This window comes from Mobula hypostoma, chromosome 5 (genome assembly GCF_963921235.1).
Source record: "Mobula hypostoma chromosome 5, sMobHyp1.1, whole genome shotgun sequence".
Taxonomy (NCBI): Eukaryota; Metazoa; Chordata; class Chondrichthyes; order Myliobatiformes; family Myliobatidae; genus Mobula; species Mobula hypostoma.
In genome coordinates, this window is record NC_086101.1 from 52,144,280 (window position 1) to 52,156,890 (window position 12,611).

The window sequence follows — 12,611 nt, forward strand, 5'->3', positions numbered from 1 at the left end:
GATGGAGTTCAATTCAGGTAAGTCTGAGGTGATGCATTTTGGAAGGACAAACCAGAAAGCTGAGTACAGGGTTAATGGTTGGTTACTTAAGAGTGTGAACGAGCAGAGGGACCTTGGGGTTCAAATCCATACATCCCTCAAGGTCGCTGCACAGGTTGATAGGATAGTTAAGAAGGCCTATGGGATGCTAGGCTTCATTAATAGGAGGATTGAGTTCAAGAGTAGAGAGGTCATGTTGCAACTCTACAAATCTCTGGTGAGACTACACTTGTATTGTGTTTAGTTCTGGTCACCTCATTATAGGAAGGATGTGAAAACTATGGAGAGGGTGCAGAGGAGATTTACCAGGATGTTGCCTGGATTGGAAAACAAGTCCTATAAGGCAAGGTTAGCAGAGCTGGGACTTTTCGCTTTGGAGCGTAGAAGGATGAGAGTGGACTTGATAGAGGTCTACAAGATCATGAGAGGCATAGATAGGGTGGATAGCCAGTACCTGTTTCCCAGAGCACGAATAGCAAACACCAGAGGGCATAAGTACAAAGTTAAGGGAGAGAAGTTTAGGGGAGACATCAGGGGTAAGTTTTTTTACACAAAGGGCTGTGGGTGCCTGGAATGACTTGCCGGGAATGGTGGTGGAGGGTAAAACATTAGGGGTACATATTTAAGAGCTTCTTGGACAGGCACATAGATGAAAGAAAAATAAAGGGTTAGCGGGTAGTGTGGGTTTAGTACATTTTTTAAAGGAATATATGGGTCAGCATAACATCGAGAGCCGAAGGGCCTATACTGTGCTGTAGTATTCTGGTGTCTAGTAACCCTCAAAAAAAGACTACAAACTCTCAGTTGTTTTAGAACATTTGCCGCACACTAACATTTCGTGCTTAGATGTCAGGCGATAATAACACTTGCAGAGGGACAGCACAAGCATTCTAAATTAAAATGTGGCTGAGGGCTTAAGGGGGAAAGAAACTGTTTTTATAAAGAATATATAGCAGAATTTGGGACATCTGGCAGTTGACCTTCTCCTGCATTGCATTTTGGTATGTCGATAGTTTGAAACTTGGGGAAAAGTGAGACGTGTGTGTTATACATAATAGTGGTTTGGGAACAATGATATTGCTTTTGTCTCCCCTCCAGAGACTTGTTCTGCTCTGGAAGCTATATAAGTGAGTGTAACTAGTTCCGGGTAATGTCTGCTTGAAAGAAAATCAAAGTAAGAATACAGGCTGGACCTTCTTGCATTAATGAAGTACTTCATCTGATTACCTTGGAGAGTGGATAAGAGTTACAGTGCTGGATGCTCTGGTTGATAGACTGTGGAATTTAATCCACTGAATCTATACATACCGTTGCAGCATGGACAGCACTACATCATACAATGTCATCTTTAAAGGATGAACAGCTTTAGGACAATTACTGCTGTTCTGCAGCACCCACCACAAACGGGACTTCCCAGTGGCCAAACATTTTAATTCCCATTCCCATTCCAACATTGCAATCCATGGCCTCCTCTTGTGCCAAGATTAGGTCACCCTCAGTGTGGAGGAGCTAAACCTTATATTCCATCTGGGTAGCCTCCAACCTGATGGCATGAATATCAATTTCCCCTTTCGGTAAACAAACTTATCCCGCACCCCCCCCCCTCCATTCCCCACTCTGATTTTTTACCTCTTCTCACCTGCCTATCACCTCCCTTTGGGTTCCCTCCTCCTTCCCTTTCTCCCATGGTTCAATCTCCTTTCCTATCAGATTCTTTCTTCTCCAGCCCTTGACCTTTCCCACCCACCTGGCACTCACCTATCACCTGCCAGCTAGCCTCCTTCCCCTCCCCCTACCTTTTTATTCTGGCAACTTCTCTCTTCCTTTTCAGTCCCGAAGAAGGGTCTTGGCCCGAAACCCTGACTTCTATTCATTCCCATAGATGCTGCTTGACCTGTTGAGTGTGTGCCAACAATTATTGTTGTCTGCATTCATTGAAGATTCTGAGGCATATGCTTCCGATCCAGAAAACAGAGGTCTTCTGCCAGCTTGTTACTACTGTGCCAGTCTGCCTCAACATAAAAGGTCCAGGGGATGACTGTGGAAAATATAGAACACCTTTTACATCACATCATCTGGCTCACAGTGAAGGCACACATCAGTGTTGAACTTCATTGTCAACGTCAGTGTGTCAACATAGCTTCTGGTCATCTGATGAAAAGAATGTTTAAGCATGAAGACCTCAAATTTGGCACAGAGCCTCAAAGCAATGAAACAATACTATAGGCATTATCTCTCCTACCTATTCATTGGAGGATAATGGGTCAACAGTAACATCCACTCACTGGCTGATATTCCCAACACTGAAGCACTAATGAAGCTAGGTCAGCAACCGTGGGTATGCCATGTCATCCGTTTGTTGACGATGGATTCCTGAAACATACAGTCTGCTCTGAACTCAGTCAGAGGAACAGGCTACCACGTGAACAGAAGAAATGATCCAAGATGATTTAACCTTGGCCACTTTTGCAGTATTTTCTCCCTTTCATTTTAGGTCCTCCCCTGTTTTATGTACAGCCCTTATATAGGAACATTTGGGAGATCGGTGAGATGGATTTGTGGGTTGCTGTGTGGCTGTAGGCATCTTCTGCCGTGTGGTAACTCAGATTAGGGACTCATTTCCCGCTTACGGGTTACAAACAGTTCACAGGAGTGGAACCCTGCTGTAACCGGAGGGCCATTGTACATAGTGGCAGATGGGATGATGATGCTCAGTAATCAGACTGCCAGTCCTTTGAGAACCTCCACCTCACAAAGTTGTCTGCTATGAATTATGAGTCGTTATCTGTGATTGACACCTCAGGGCTTCCTTGTCCAGCAATCTACTCTCTAAGCTTGAAAATTTGATGATTGATGCATTGATGCTTCCTAAAGAAGTCTGTTTGTCTGAATTTTGGAAAATAATCAATTGTCACAGAACAGATTTTTATCATTGGGCGAAATAGAACTGGCTCAACACTTTCTCAGGGCCTGACTAGGAATAACTTTAGTTATTTATTGATTGAGGTACAGCTCAGAATAGGTCCTTCTGGTCCTTTGAGCTGTGCCAACCAATCCCACAATTTAATTATAGCCTAATCACGGGACAATTTAAAAATGACTGATTAACCTACCAACCCATTCATCTTTGGATGGTGGGAGGAAACCGGAGCACCTGGAGGAAATCCACACGGTCACGGGGAGAATGTACAAACTCCTTACAGGCAGCTGCGGGAATTCAACCCAGCTCGTTGGTACTGTAAAGCGTTGTACTAACCATTATGCTACAGTGCCTCCCTTTAATAGGTTCCTTTCAAGAGATTCAAGATTCACAATTCATTTATTATCAAAGAGTGTATACAATATACAGCCTTAAGATTTGCTTACTTACAGGTAGCCACAAAGCAAGAAACCCACAAGAACCCAGTTAAGAAAAAAAAAGAACAAACATTTGAAAAAAAAGATCAATACACGATGTGCAAGAAAAAGAGGGAAAAAAAATACAAATCAAGCGAACAATAGCATTCCAAACCAAAAATAAGTCCTCAGATTCGAACCCCGGAGCAACCCAGAGTAGGCCCAAAGCCTCACTTATCAGTTCATCATATTAGCGAGTATTATTTGTACATAGTCTCCAATCTCTCTGTTCAACTCTGGCCAATAGATACTACCCCCAGCTCTGCAGCAGCAACCATCTCATTCCAAATGTGAAAGGAAACAAGAAAAACAAAATTTGACCTGGCATTTGGGTTCTGTACCTACCTTCAAGATGTATGTCGGCATCCTCATATTCATCAAAAAGTATAAATCAAAATCAGGTTAATTATCAATGACACTTGTTGGGAAATCTATTGTTTCACAGCAGCAATATAGTACAAGGGATAAAAAAAACTATAAGATATAAAAATAAAACTATCGAACAAAAATGGAATAACAAGGTAGTGGAGCTCATGGGGCGTTCAATATTCTGATGGCAGAGAGGAAGAAGCTGTTGCTAAAACATTGAGAGTGGGGTCTTCAGGCTCCTGATGGTAGTAATTTGAAGAGGGCATATCCGGATGGTGATGAATGCCACCTTCATGAGGTACCACCTCTTTAAAATATCCTCGATGGTGGGGTGGGTTGTGCCTGTGATGTTGTCTGCTGAGTCTACAACCCTCCACAGCCCTTTGTTTTCTTGTGGCTTGGAGCCTCCATTCCAAGCTGTGATGCAACTAGTCAGAATGCCTGTCACCATAGGATAAAGGACACACTTACAAACAGCGAACATGATGGAAGTAGGTCTTTCAGGTCACCACACCCACACCAACAAATGGGCTCACTTCCATTTTAATCCCAATATCCAGCTCTTGGCCTGTAGCCTTCTATGCCTGGGTGCTCATCTAATGGCAGTAGTTAATGTTTGTTACGCTACTGGCGTTTAAGGTAGCAATGAAGGTCCCCCATCTCTGTCTGTTCTTGGCCATCTTCTTTATTGTGCCCCAGGTGTGGTTCAAGGTCCTCATTTCTGTCAGTCATGCAAATTCCAGGTGGAGACTCAGGAATAATATCATACACAGGTATAAACGGATTCTTCATTGCTATTTCTGTAATAGTTTTGTTTGTTTTTACCTGTCAGGGTTGGTAGCCCCAAGCTGAACCCCCGAACACAGAGGACCGGTGGACCACTCTTAGTCTGGCCTTGACCCTTTGACCTGTTTGGCGTGGGTGACGCTAGCAAGAGTCAAAGCACAAGGCCCTGACTCCATCCAACGTAGCTCTCCAAGTCATTGATGCATACAAGCCTCCAAACCCTATGACAAGGTTGTGGTCCTCTTGGAGGAAGTATTCATCTAGACACTTCTTAAATGCCGTCTGCAACACTGCTTCCACTGCTCTCTGGGTGAAAAAGATCCTCCTCCAATCCCATATAAACCTTTTTGATTTTGATGGATTGGTTGGCTTCAGTACAATAGTGAAATCTTCAGAATATAGAAACCTGTAATCCCTCATCAATGTCATCAATGGACTTCAGCACCTGCATCCTCCCTTCCCAACAAACAGGGTATCCAAACCAGTCAAACTTATAAACTCTGGGGGCAGAGAGAGGAGGGAAATTATTATCTAGTGTAATTATGCAGACCTAAATGGAAGGATGTTGTGATGTTCTGGTTTAATCATTGTTTTGTAGCCAGTTATTATTGCTAAGGAAAATGATGAGGCATCATTTTGCCTCTGGTTTGGTTGATGGTGTGATTTGGTTTTGGTTTATAAGCACAGCTCAATTCCCGAGCCTTTTTTTGGGACACAAATTTCAATTCACCGGCCAACAGCCTCCTGTGGTGTGCTAGAAAGCAGCAAGAGTAATGGTAAAGCCACAAACAATGATTTATTGAACATATCAAATCGAGAAGAAATAAACAAAGGGCTAATCTGATTTATGGTTCTAATTTTGTTTGGCCACATGTATACATGGGATTTGTTGTACAGCTGAGAGCAATTGTATGAATTACAGAGAACTGTAAACTTCAGAGGAACCCAGGCAATCAGCACCTCTGTCAATAATAAGTATGTTAAAAACTGTGCACTTTGTCATGAGCTGTGTGTTTACACAACTGCATTACATTAATCATAAGAGGAAAAAGGTCACTAAGAGTAGCAAAAAAGAATTCACAATCTCTCAACGCAGAGGCAGTATAAAACACAGAGACAACCTTCCTCCGATCTTCTACACTCCTCTCTCCACACCATTGTTCTTTACTGGTTCTCTCTGTGGTCTGAGATGCAAGAGGAAGCAGGGACAAGCTACTCGAACTTGAAGGGTATCACAATGAAGTGCAGGCATATAAAGAGTTGCAGAGAAACAGATGTTTATCAAGGGTAATTTTCATTTTCTATTTCCACAACAGAGTTTTTAATAAATACTTAGATGAGTGTGTTTTGAGTGTGAGACACAAGAGAAGCCTGTGGTCTAAATTGTGTTGGAGAGTTTTCTGATGGGTGAGTCAGTACCTTCCTCCTACTTCACTTCACTTTCCTCACTATGACGTCAAAATCAGGTTTATTATCACTGAAATATGCCATAAGCTTTGTTGATTTGTGGCAGCAGTACAGTTCAAGACATTAAAAAAATATTGTAAGTTACAATAGACATAAATAAAGAAATTGTGCAAAAAGGGAATAGCGAGATAGTGTTGGTGAGTTGATGGACCATTCAGAAATCGGATGGCGGAAAGGAATAAGTTGTTCCTACAATGGTGAATGTGCCTTCAGGCTCCTGTACTTCCATCCTGATGGCAATAATGAGAAGAGGGCATGTCCCAAATGGTGAGGATTCTTAATGATGAATGCCACCTTCTTAGGGCATCACCTTTAGAAGATGCCCTGACTGGTGGGGAGGTTTGTGCCTGTGTTGGAGCTGACTGTATCTGCAGCCCTGTGGTGGAGCTGATTGTATCTGCAGCCCTGTGGTGGTGCTGACTGTATCTGCAGCCCTGTGGTGGAGCTGACTGTATCTGCAGCCCTGTGGTGGTGCTGACTGTATCTGCAGCCCTGTGGTGGAGCTGATTGTATCTGCAGCCCTGTGGTGGAGCTGATTGTATCTGCAGCCCTGTGGTGGTGCTGACTGTATCTGCAGCCCTGTGGTGGAGCTGACTGTATCTGCAGCCCTGTGGTGGAGCTGATTGTATCTGCAGCCCTGTGGTGGAGCTGACTGTATCTGCAGCCCTGTGGTGGAGCTGACTGTATCTGCAGCCCTGTGGTGGAGCTGATTGTATCTGCAGCCCTGTGGTGGTGCTGACTGTATCTGCAGCCCTGTGGTGGAGCTGACTGTATCTGCAGCCCTGTGGTGGTGCTGACTGTATCTGCAGCCCTGTGGTGGTGCTGACTGTATCTGCAGCCCTGTGGTGGAGCTGACTGTATCTGCTGCCCTGCTGCCTCTCTGGTCCATTTTCAATCCTGACCTCAGGCGGCGTTTGCACATTCTATCACTCACTATCTGCTGGAGCTCAGCAAGTCAGATAGCATCAATGGAGAGAATGAACAGCTGACATTGAAGATATGAAGAGTCTCAGTCCAAAACATTGACTTTCATCCCTCTCCTTAAACTCTGTTTGACCTGCTGAGTTCCTCCAGCATTTAAGTGTGTGTTTCTCTGGATTTCCAAGCACCTGCAGAATCTCTTGTGTTTACTCACCTTCTGTGTTCCCTGGATGCTCCAGTTTCCTTACACATCCCAAAAATGCGGTGGTAGGTGAATTGGCTTTTCAAAGTTATCCCTTCATGTAGGTAAGAGGCAAATTAGTCAAAGCACAATTGCTGGATGTGTGAAACAGAGTAGGGTACAGCAAAGGGAAAGGAAAATTATCTGAAAGGATAGCTCTGCTGTAAGCTGACAGAAACTAGTTGGAACAAATGGCTTCCTTCGTATCATAATAAGTAAATAATAAAATCCTGAAACCATATTGATTTTTCTAATTTCATGTAAATAAGCATCGCTGTCCATCATACCTAAGGTAACTTTGAAACAATATTAAGTTCAATAAGAGGTAAAGTGCCTTATAAATGAAAATAGGAAACCTTAATTTCAAATAAACTTTACAAGGAGACAGCAGAAGCTCTGTCAATGAGTAACTTTAGTTAAAGGAGATACAGAAATTTAAGAATGTAGTGTTAAATCTAAGGGCCTGAGCTGCTGAAACAGCTCAGTGCAGGAACAATTAACTTAGGCAAGGTGCAAGAAGTCAAGTTAGGGGTGTGACAAAATGTTGGCCAGTTACAGGACAGGAGGAAATTCAGTGGGAGTAGTCAAGGCTAAGGAGGAACTAAGAACCAAAGGTAAGAAACCTAGATATTGTTGGTTAATGGAGGAGGAGAAGATGGCGGCGCGACGCAGCTTACGCGGCCACTTCGGTGAATGATATCTGTAATCTGTCAAGTAGGGTGCCGTGCACAATCCTGATTTGATGGAGACAGACGTGAGAGAACGGAGGAACATCTGGAGAAACTTCTGAAATGCCTTTTTCACTGCCACGGCTACTGTGTAATCCAGAGTCTCTGGAGGGGAAGGCCCAGAATCCTTGGCTTTGCTTGTTGCTCAGCGGCTGGGACGGGGTCGAAGCGCTCGGCTGAGATGGTGCTCGGTGTCGAAGGGCTGGTCGGAGGCGCGAAGTTTTCGGATGGACTCCAGGTTAATTCCTGGGATGGCGGGACTGTCATATGTCGAAAGATTGGAGCGACTGGGCTTGTATACTCTGGAATTTAGAAGGCTGAGAGAGGATCTTATTGAAACATATAAGATTATTAAGGGATTGGACACGCTGCAGGCAGGAAGCATGTTCCCGCTGATGGGTGAGTCCAGAACCAGAGGCCACAGTTTAAGAATTAGGGGTAGGCCATTTAGAACGGAGTTGAGGAAAAACTTTTTCACCCAGAGAGTGGTGGATATATGGAATGCTCTGCCCCAGAAGGCTGTGGAGGCCAAGTCTCTGGATGCTTTCAAGAAAGAGATGGATGGAGCTCTTAAAGATAGCAGAATCAAAGGTTATGGGGATAAGGCAGGAACTGGATACTGATTGTGGATGATCAGCCATGATCACAGTGAATGGCGGTGCTGGCTCGAAGGGCCAAATGGCCTACTTCTGCACCTATTGTCTATTGACTCAGAGTCAGCTGTGGTCGGGTGCTTCCAATGCATTGACAGTTGTCAGCGCCTGGAGGTTTATGGCAGGGAGAGTTTCTCCCTTCTGCCTCCTGCTATCGGGGACTATCAGGAGTCGATCAGAACTTTGAGACTTTTTTTTTACCGTGCCAATGGTCTGCTCTTTAGCAAATTATGGTATTGCTTTGCACTGCTGTAACTATATGTTATAATTACGTGGTCTTCTCAGTGTTAGTCTTTGGTTTGTCCTGTTTTTTCTGTGATACCGCTCTGGAGGAACATTGTATCATTTCTTAATGCATGCATGCATTTCTAAATGACGATGAATGAGGACTGAGTGTCCTCATAATCTAATGTACCCTGGGACAAAGTAGTGTATGTAGGTTTTTGGATAACCTCAAGTTCATAGAGAGAAATATTTTCTCCATAATTAACTTACTAATCAGAACAATGACATTTTTACTCTGCACATTAAATCTGCATCGTTTTGTATTTTCCAAAATGCAGTTTCTAATTCATAATTAATGCTTATAATAGTCCTCAAACCTACCGGAACTCATTGGAAATCTGAACTAAAAGAGAAAATTCTGGAGGTTTTCAACAGATCGTGGAGTATCTGTGAACAGAAAGTGTTTCAGGCGAATGACATTTTATAGAGATTTAATTTTTATAACAGAGTACATATATCATGTATTATGATGTAATTTAATTTAATGTTGTAATATTATAATGTCCCCTTTGACCCTCACTAATTTTTATTGATGCACCATCAAAAGCCTCCTGAATGGATGTATCACAGCTTGCCCATGACTGCAAGAAACTGAAGAAACTTGTTCCACAGCATAGCTCATCACAATAACCAGTCTCCCCTCTTTGGACACTGTCTGTATTTCTCACTGCCTTGGTAAAGCGGTCAACGTAATGAAAGATTCGACATACCCCGGATAGTCACACTTCTTAACCCCAACCATCAAGGAAAATATACAAAAGCCTGAAAGCAGATACCACCAGGCTCAAGGAGAGATTCTGCCCTGTTGTACTAAGAACATGAAATGGCTCCCTAGTATGATAAGATGTGCTCTTGCTCTCACGATCTACCTCGTCTGGTCTTGCACCTTATTGTCTACCTGCATTGCACTTTCTCTGTTACTGTAACGCTTCATTCAACATTCTGCATTGTTTTCTCCTCGAGCGTCTCATACTTTGCTGTAATGAAATTACCTGTCCGGATGGCATGCAAAACAAAGTTTCCTGCTGTATTTTGGTACATGTGACAATAATAAAGCCATTTACCAATTTATTCTTAACCCACTCCAATGCACTGGAAATGTCATCAATGTCCCTTAAATCTTGTAGATTATTTGTTCTTTTCTGTAAATACCTTAAAATGAAATAACTTTAAAGAAATTTAGAAGATGGCAAATACAGAGTAAAGACTGAGCAATAAACATGATCTTATCTGCAAGTTGAGAAAGAATCACCTCTTTCTTAGTTAACCATGCAACTTGGTTAACACCAGGTATAGCTACAGCCTTGTAGAACACCCACAGTTTCTTATCATAACCTTCAGAACACCAAATCTCTTTAGGTTTCTGAACAAGTGACCTGGATCCTACAAACCATGACATACATATGTGGTTCTATTGGCAGCACAGTTTCCTTTGAGTCAGGTGGTTGCAAATTCCAATTTCTTCTCCAGATGCTCAAGCACAAAAAAAATCTCATTTGCTATTCTAGTGCAGTGCTGCAGCAGCAGATGAGTTGTTAAACTGAGATCTTGTCCTCCTTAGGTTGGTGTACATGATCCCATGGCACCATACACCTGACTATTCATTTCCTCCCTCACCTCCATTCAGGACCCCAAACAGTCCTTTCAGGTGAGGCAATACTCCACCTGTGAATCTGCTGAGGTAACCTATGGTATCAGGAACACCCAATGCTCCACATTAGTGAGACCTGACACAAATTGGGGGACCACTTTGTCGAGCACCTCTGCTCTATCCACCAAAAGCAGAATTTCCCAGTGGCCAACCACTTTAATTCCTATCCCCACTCCTGTTTCAATATGTCAATCTCTTCTTCTGCCATGATGAGGCCACTCTCAGGGTGGAGGAGCAACACCTAATATTCTGACCAGGTAGCTTCCAACCTGATGGCATGAACATCAGTTTCTCCTCCCAGTAATTCTCTCTCTCTATTGCCTTATACCTCCTTTGGTAGTGGGGGTATCTCCACCCCGCCACCCAGATTACCAAAGTACATTATGTATACAATATGTCGCCATATATCCCTGAGATCCGTTTTTTCTTTGCAGGCCTACTCAATAAATCCAATAACCATATTAGAATAAATGAAAGACTGCACCAATAAGGATGACCAGTGTTCAAAAAACAACAAACTGTGTGAATACAAAAAGAAAGGGAAAATAGTAGTTATAATTAAATAAGCAATAAATATTGAGGACATGAGATGAAAAGTCCTTTAAATTGAGATTATTGGTTGTGGAAACTGTTCTTTGAAGTGAAGTTGACTGAAGTTATACTCTCTCATTCAAGAGCCTGATCGTTGAGGGGTAACAACTGTTCCTGAACTTGATGCTTTACCTGATGCTTTGAGTGCCGAGGATCCTGTAACTTCTTCCTGATGGCAGCAATGAGAAAGAAGCATGAACTTGGTGGTAGGAGTCCCTGATGTTGGATGCAGCTTTCCTGAAACAGTGCTCCATGTAGATGTGCTCAGTGGTGGGGTGGGCTTTACCTGTGATGAACTGTGCCGTATCCAATACTCTTTGTAGTATTTCCCATTCAGGCTTCAAGGGCATTGCTGTCTCCATACCAGGTTGTGCTGCAGCCAGTCAGTATAGTCATAGTCATACTTTATTGATCCCAGGGGAAATTGGTTTTCGTTACAGTTGCACCATAAATAATAAATAGTAACAAATAGTAATATACTCTCCACTACACATCTATAGAAGTTTCTCAACATTTTAGGTGTCATGTCAAATCGTCACAAACTTCCAAGGAAATAGAGGCACTGCTGTGCTTTCTTTGTAATTGCACATGTTCTTGGGGCAGGACAGATCCTCTGAAATGACAACACCGTGAATTTAAAGTTGCTGACCCTCTCCGCTTCTGATCCTCCAAAGAGGACTGGCTCTTGGACCTTCAATTTCTCCCTCCTGAAGTTAGCTCTTTGATTTTGCTGACGTTGAGTAAGACAGTGATGTTGTAACACCACTCAGACAAATTTTCAATCTCCCTCCTATATGCTAACTCTGGACTCTCACCTCTTCACCTCACCTGCCTATCATCTCTCCCTGGTGCCCCTCCTTCTTTCCTTTCTCCCTTTCTCCCATGCACACTGCCTTCTCCTATCAGATTCCTTCTTCTCAGCCTTTACCTTTCCCACCCACCTGGCTTCACCTATCACCATCTAGCTTGTCCTCCTTCTCCTCCCCCCCTTCCACCTTTTTATTCTGACGTCTCTACCCCTTCCTTTCCAGTCATTTTCATAGATGCTGCCTGACCTGCTGAGTTCCTCCAGCATGTTGTGTGTGTGTTGCTCTGGGTTTCCAGCATCTGCAGAATCTCTTGTGTTTATTATTCCAGTGTCTTTGGTTGACAGTTAAACCTCACTTAACACTGCTTATATCGATCCTTTGGTTATTAACTGGAATTTGTTGTAGTTCCGATGTTGCATCAGTGACTACGCTTTGAAAGATCGCCACGGGCTACATGTCCTTTAAGACATTCAGAGAAGGACGTTAATTACAACTTAGACCTTTTAATTTCTTTCAGAGATGAACTTCCTCTTTGGGTGGGAGTGCTCCATTAACCTATTGTAACTTGATATAAACATGACAGGAGAAGGTTGAAGGTCTCTGTGTTTGAATGGTCTCTCTCTTCCTCTTGCCCAATGTTGCCGGAGTATTGTGCCGAAGTCCTGGGTCCTGGGA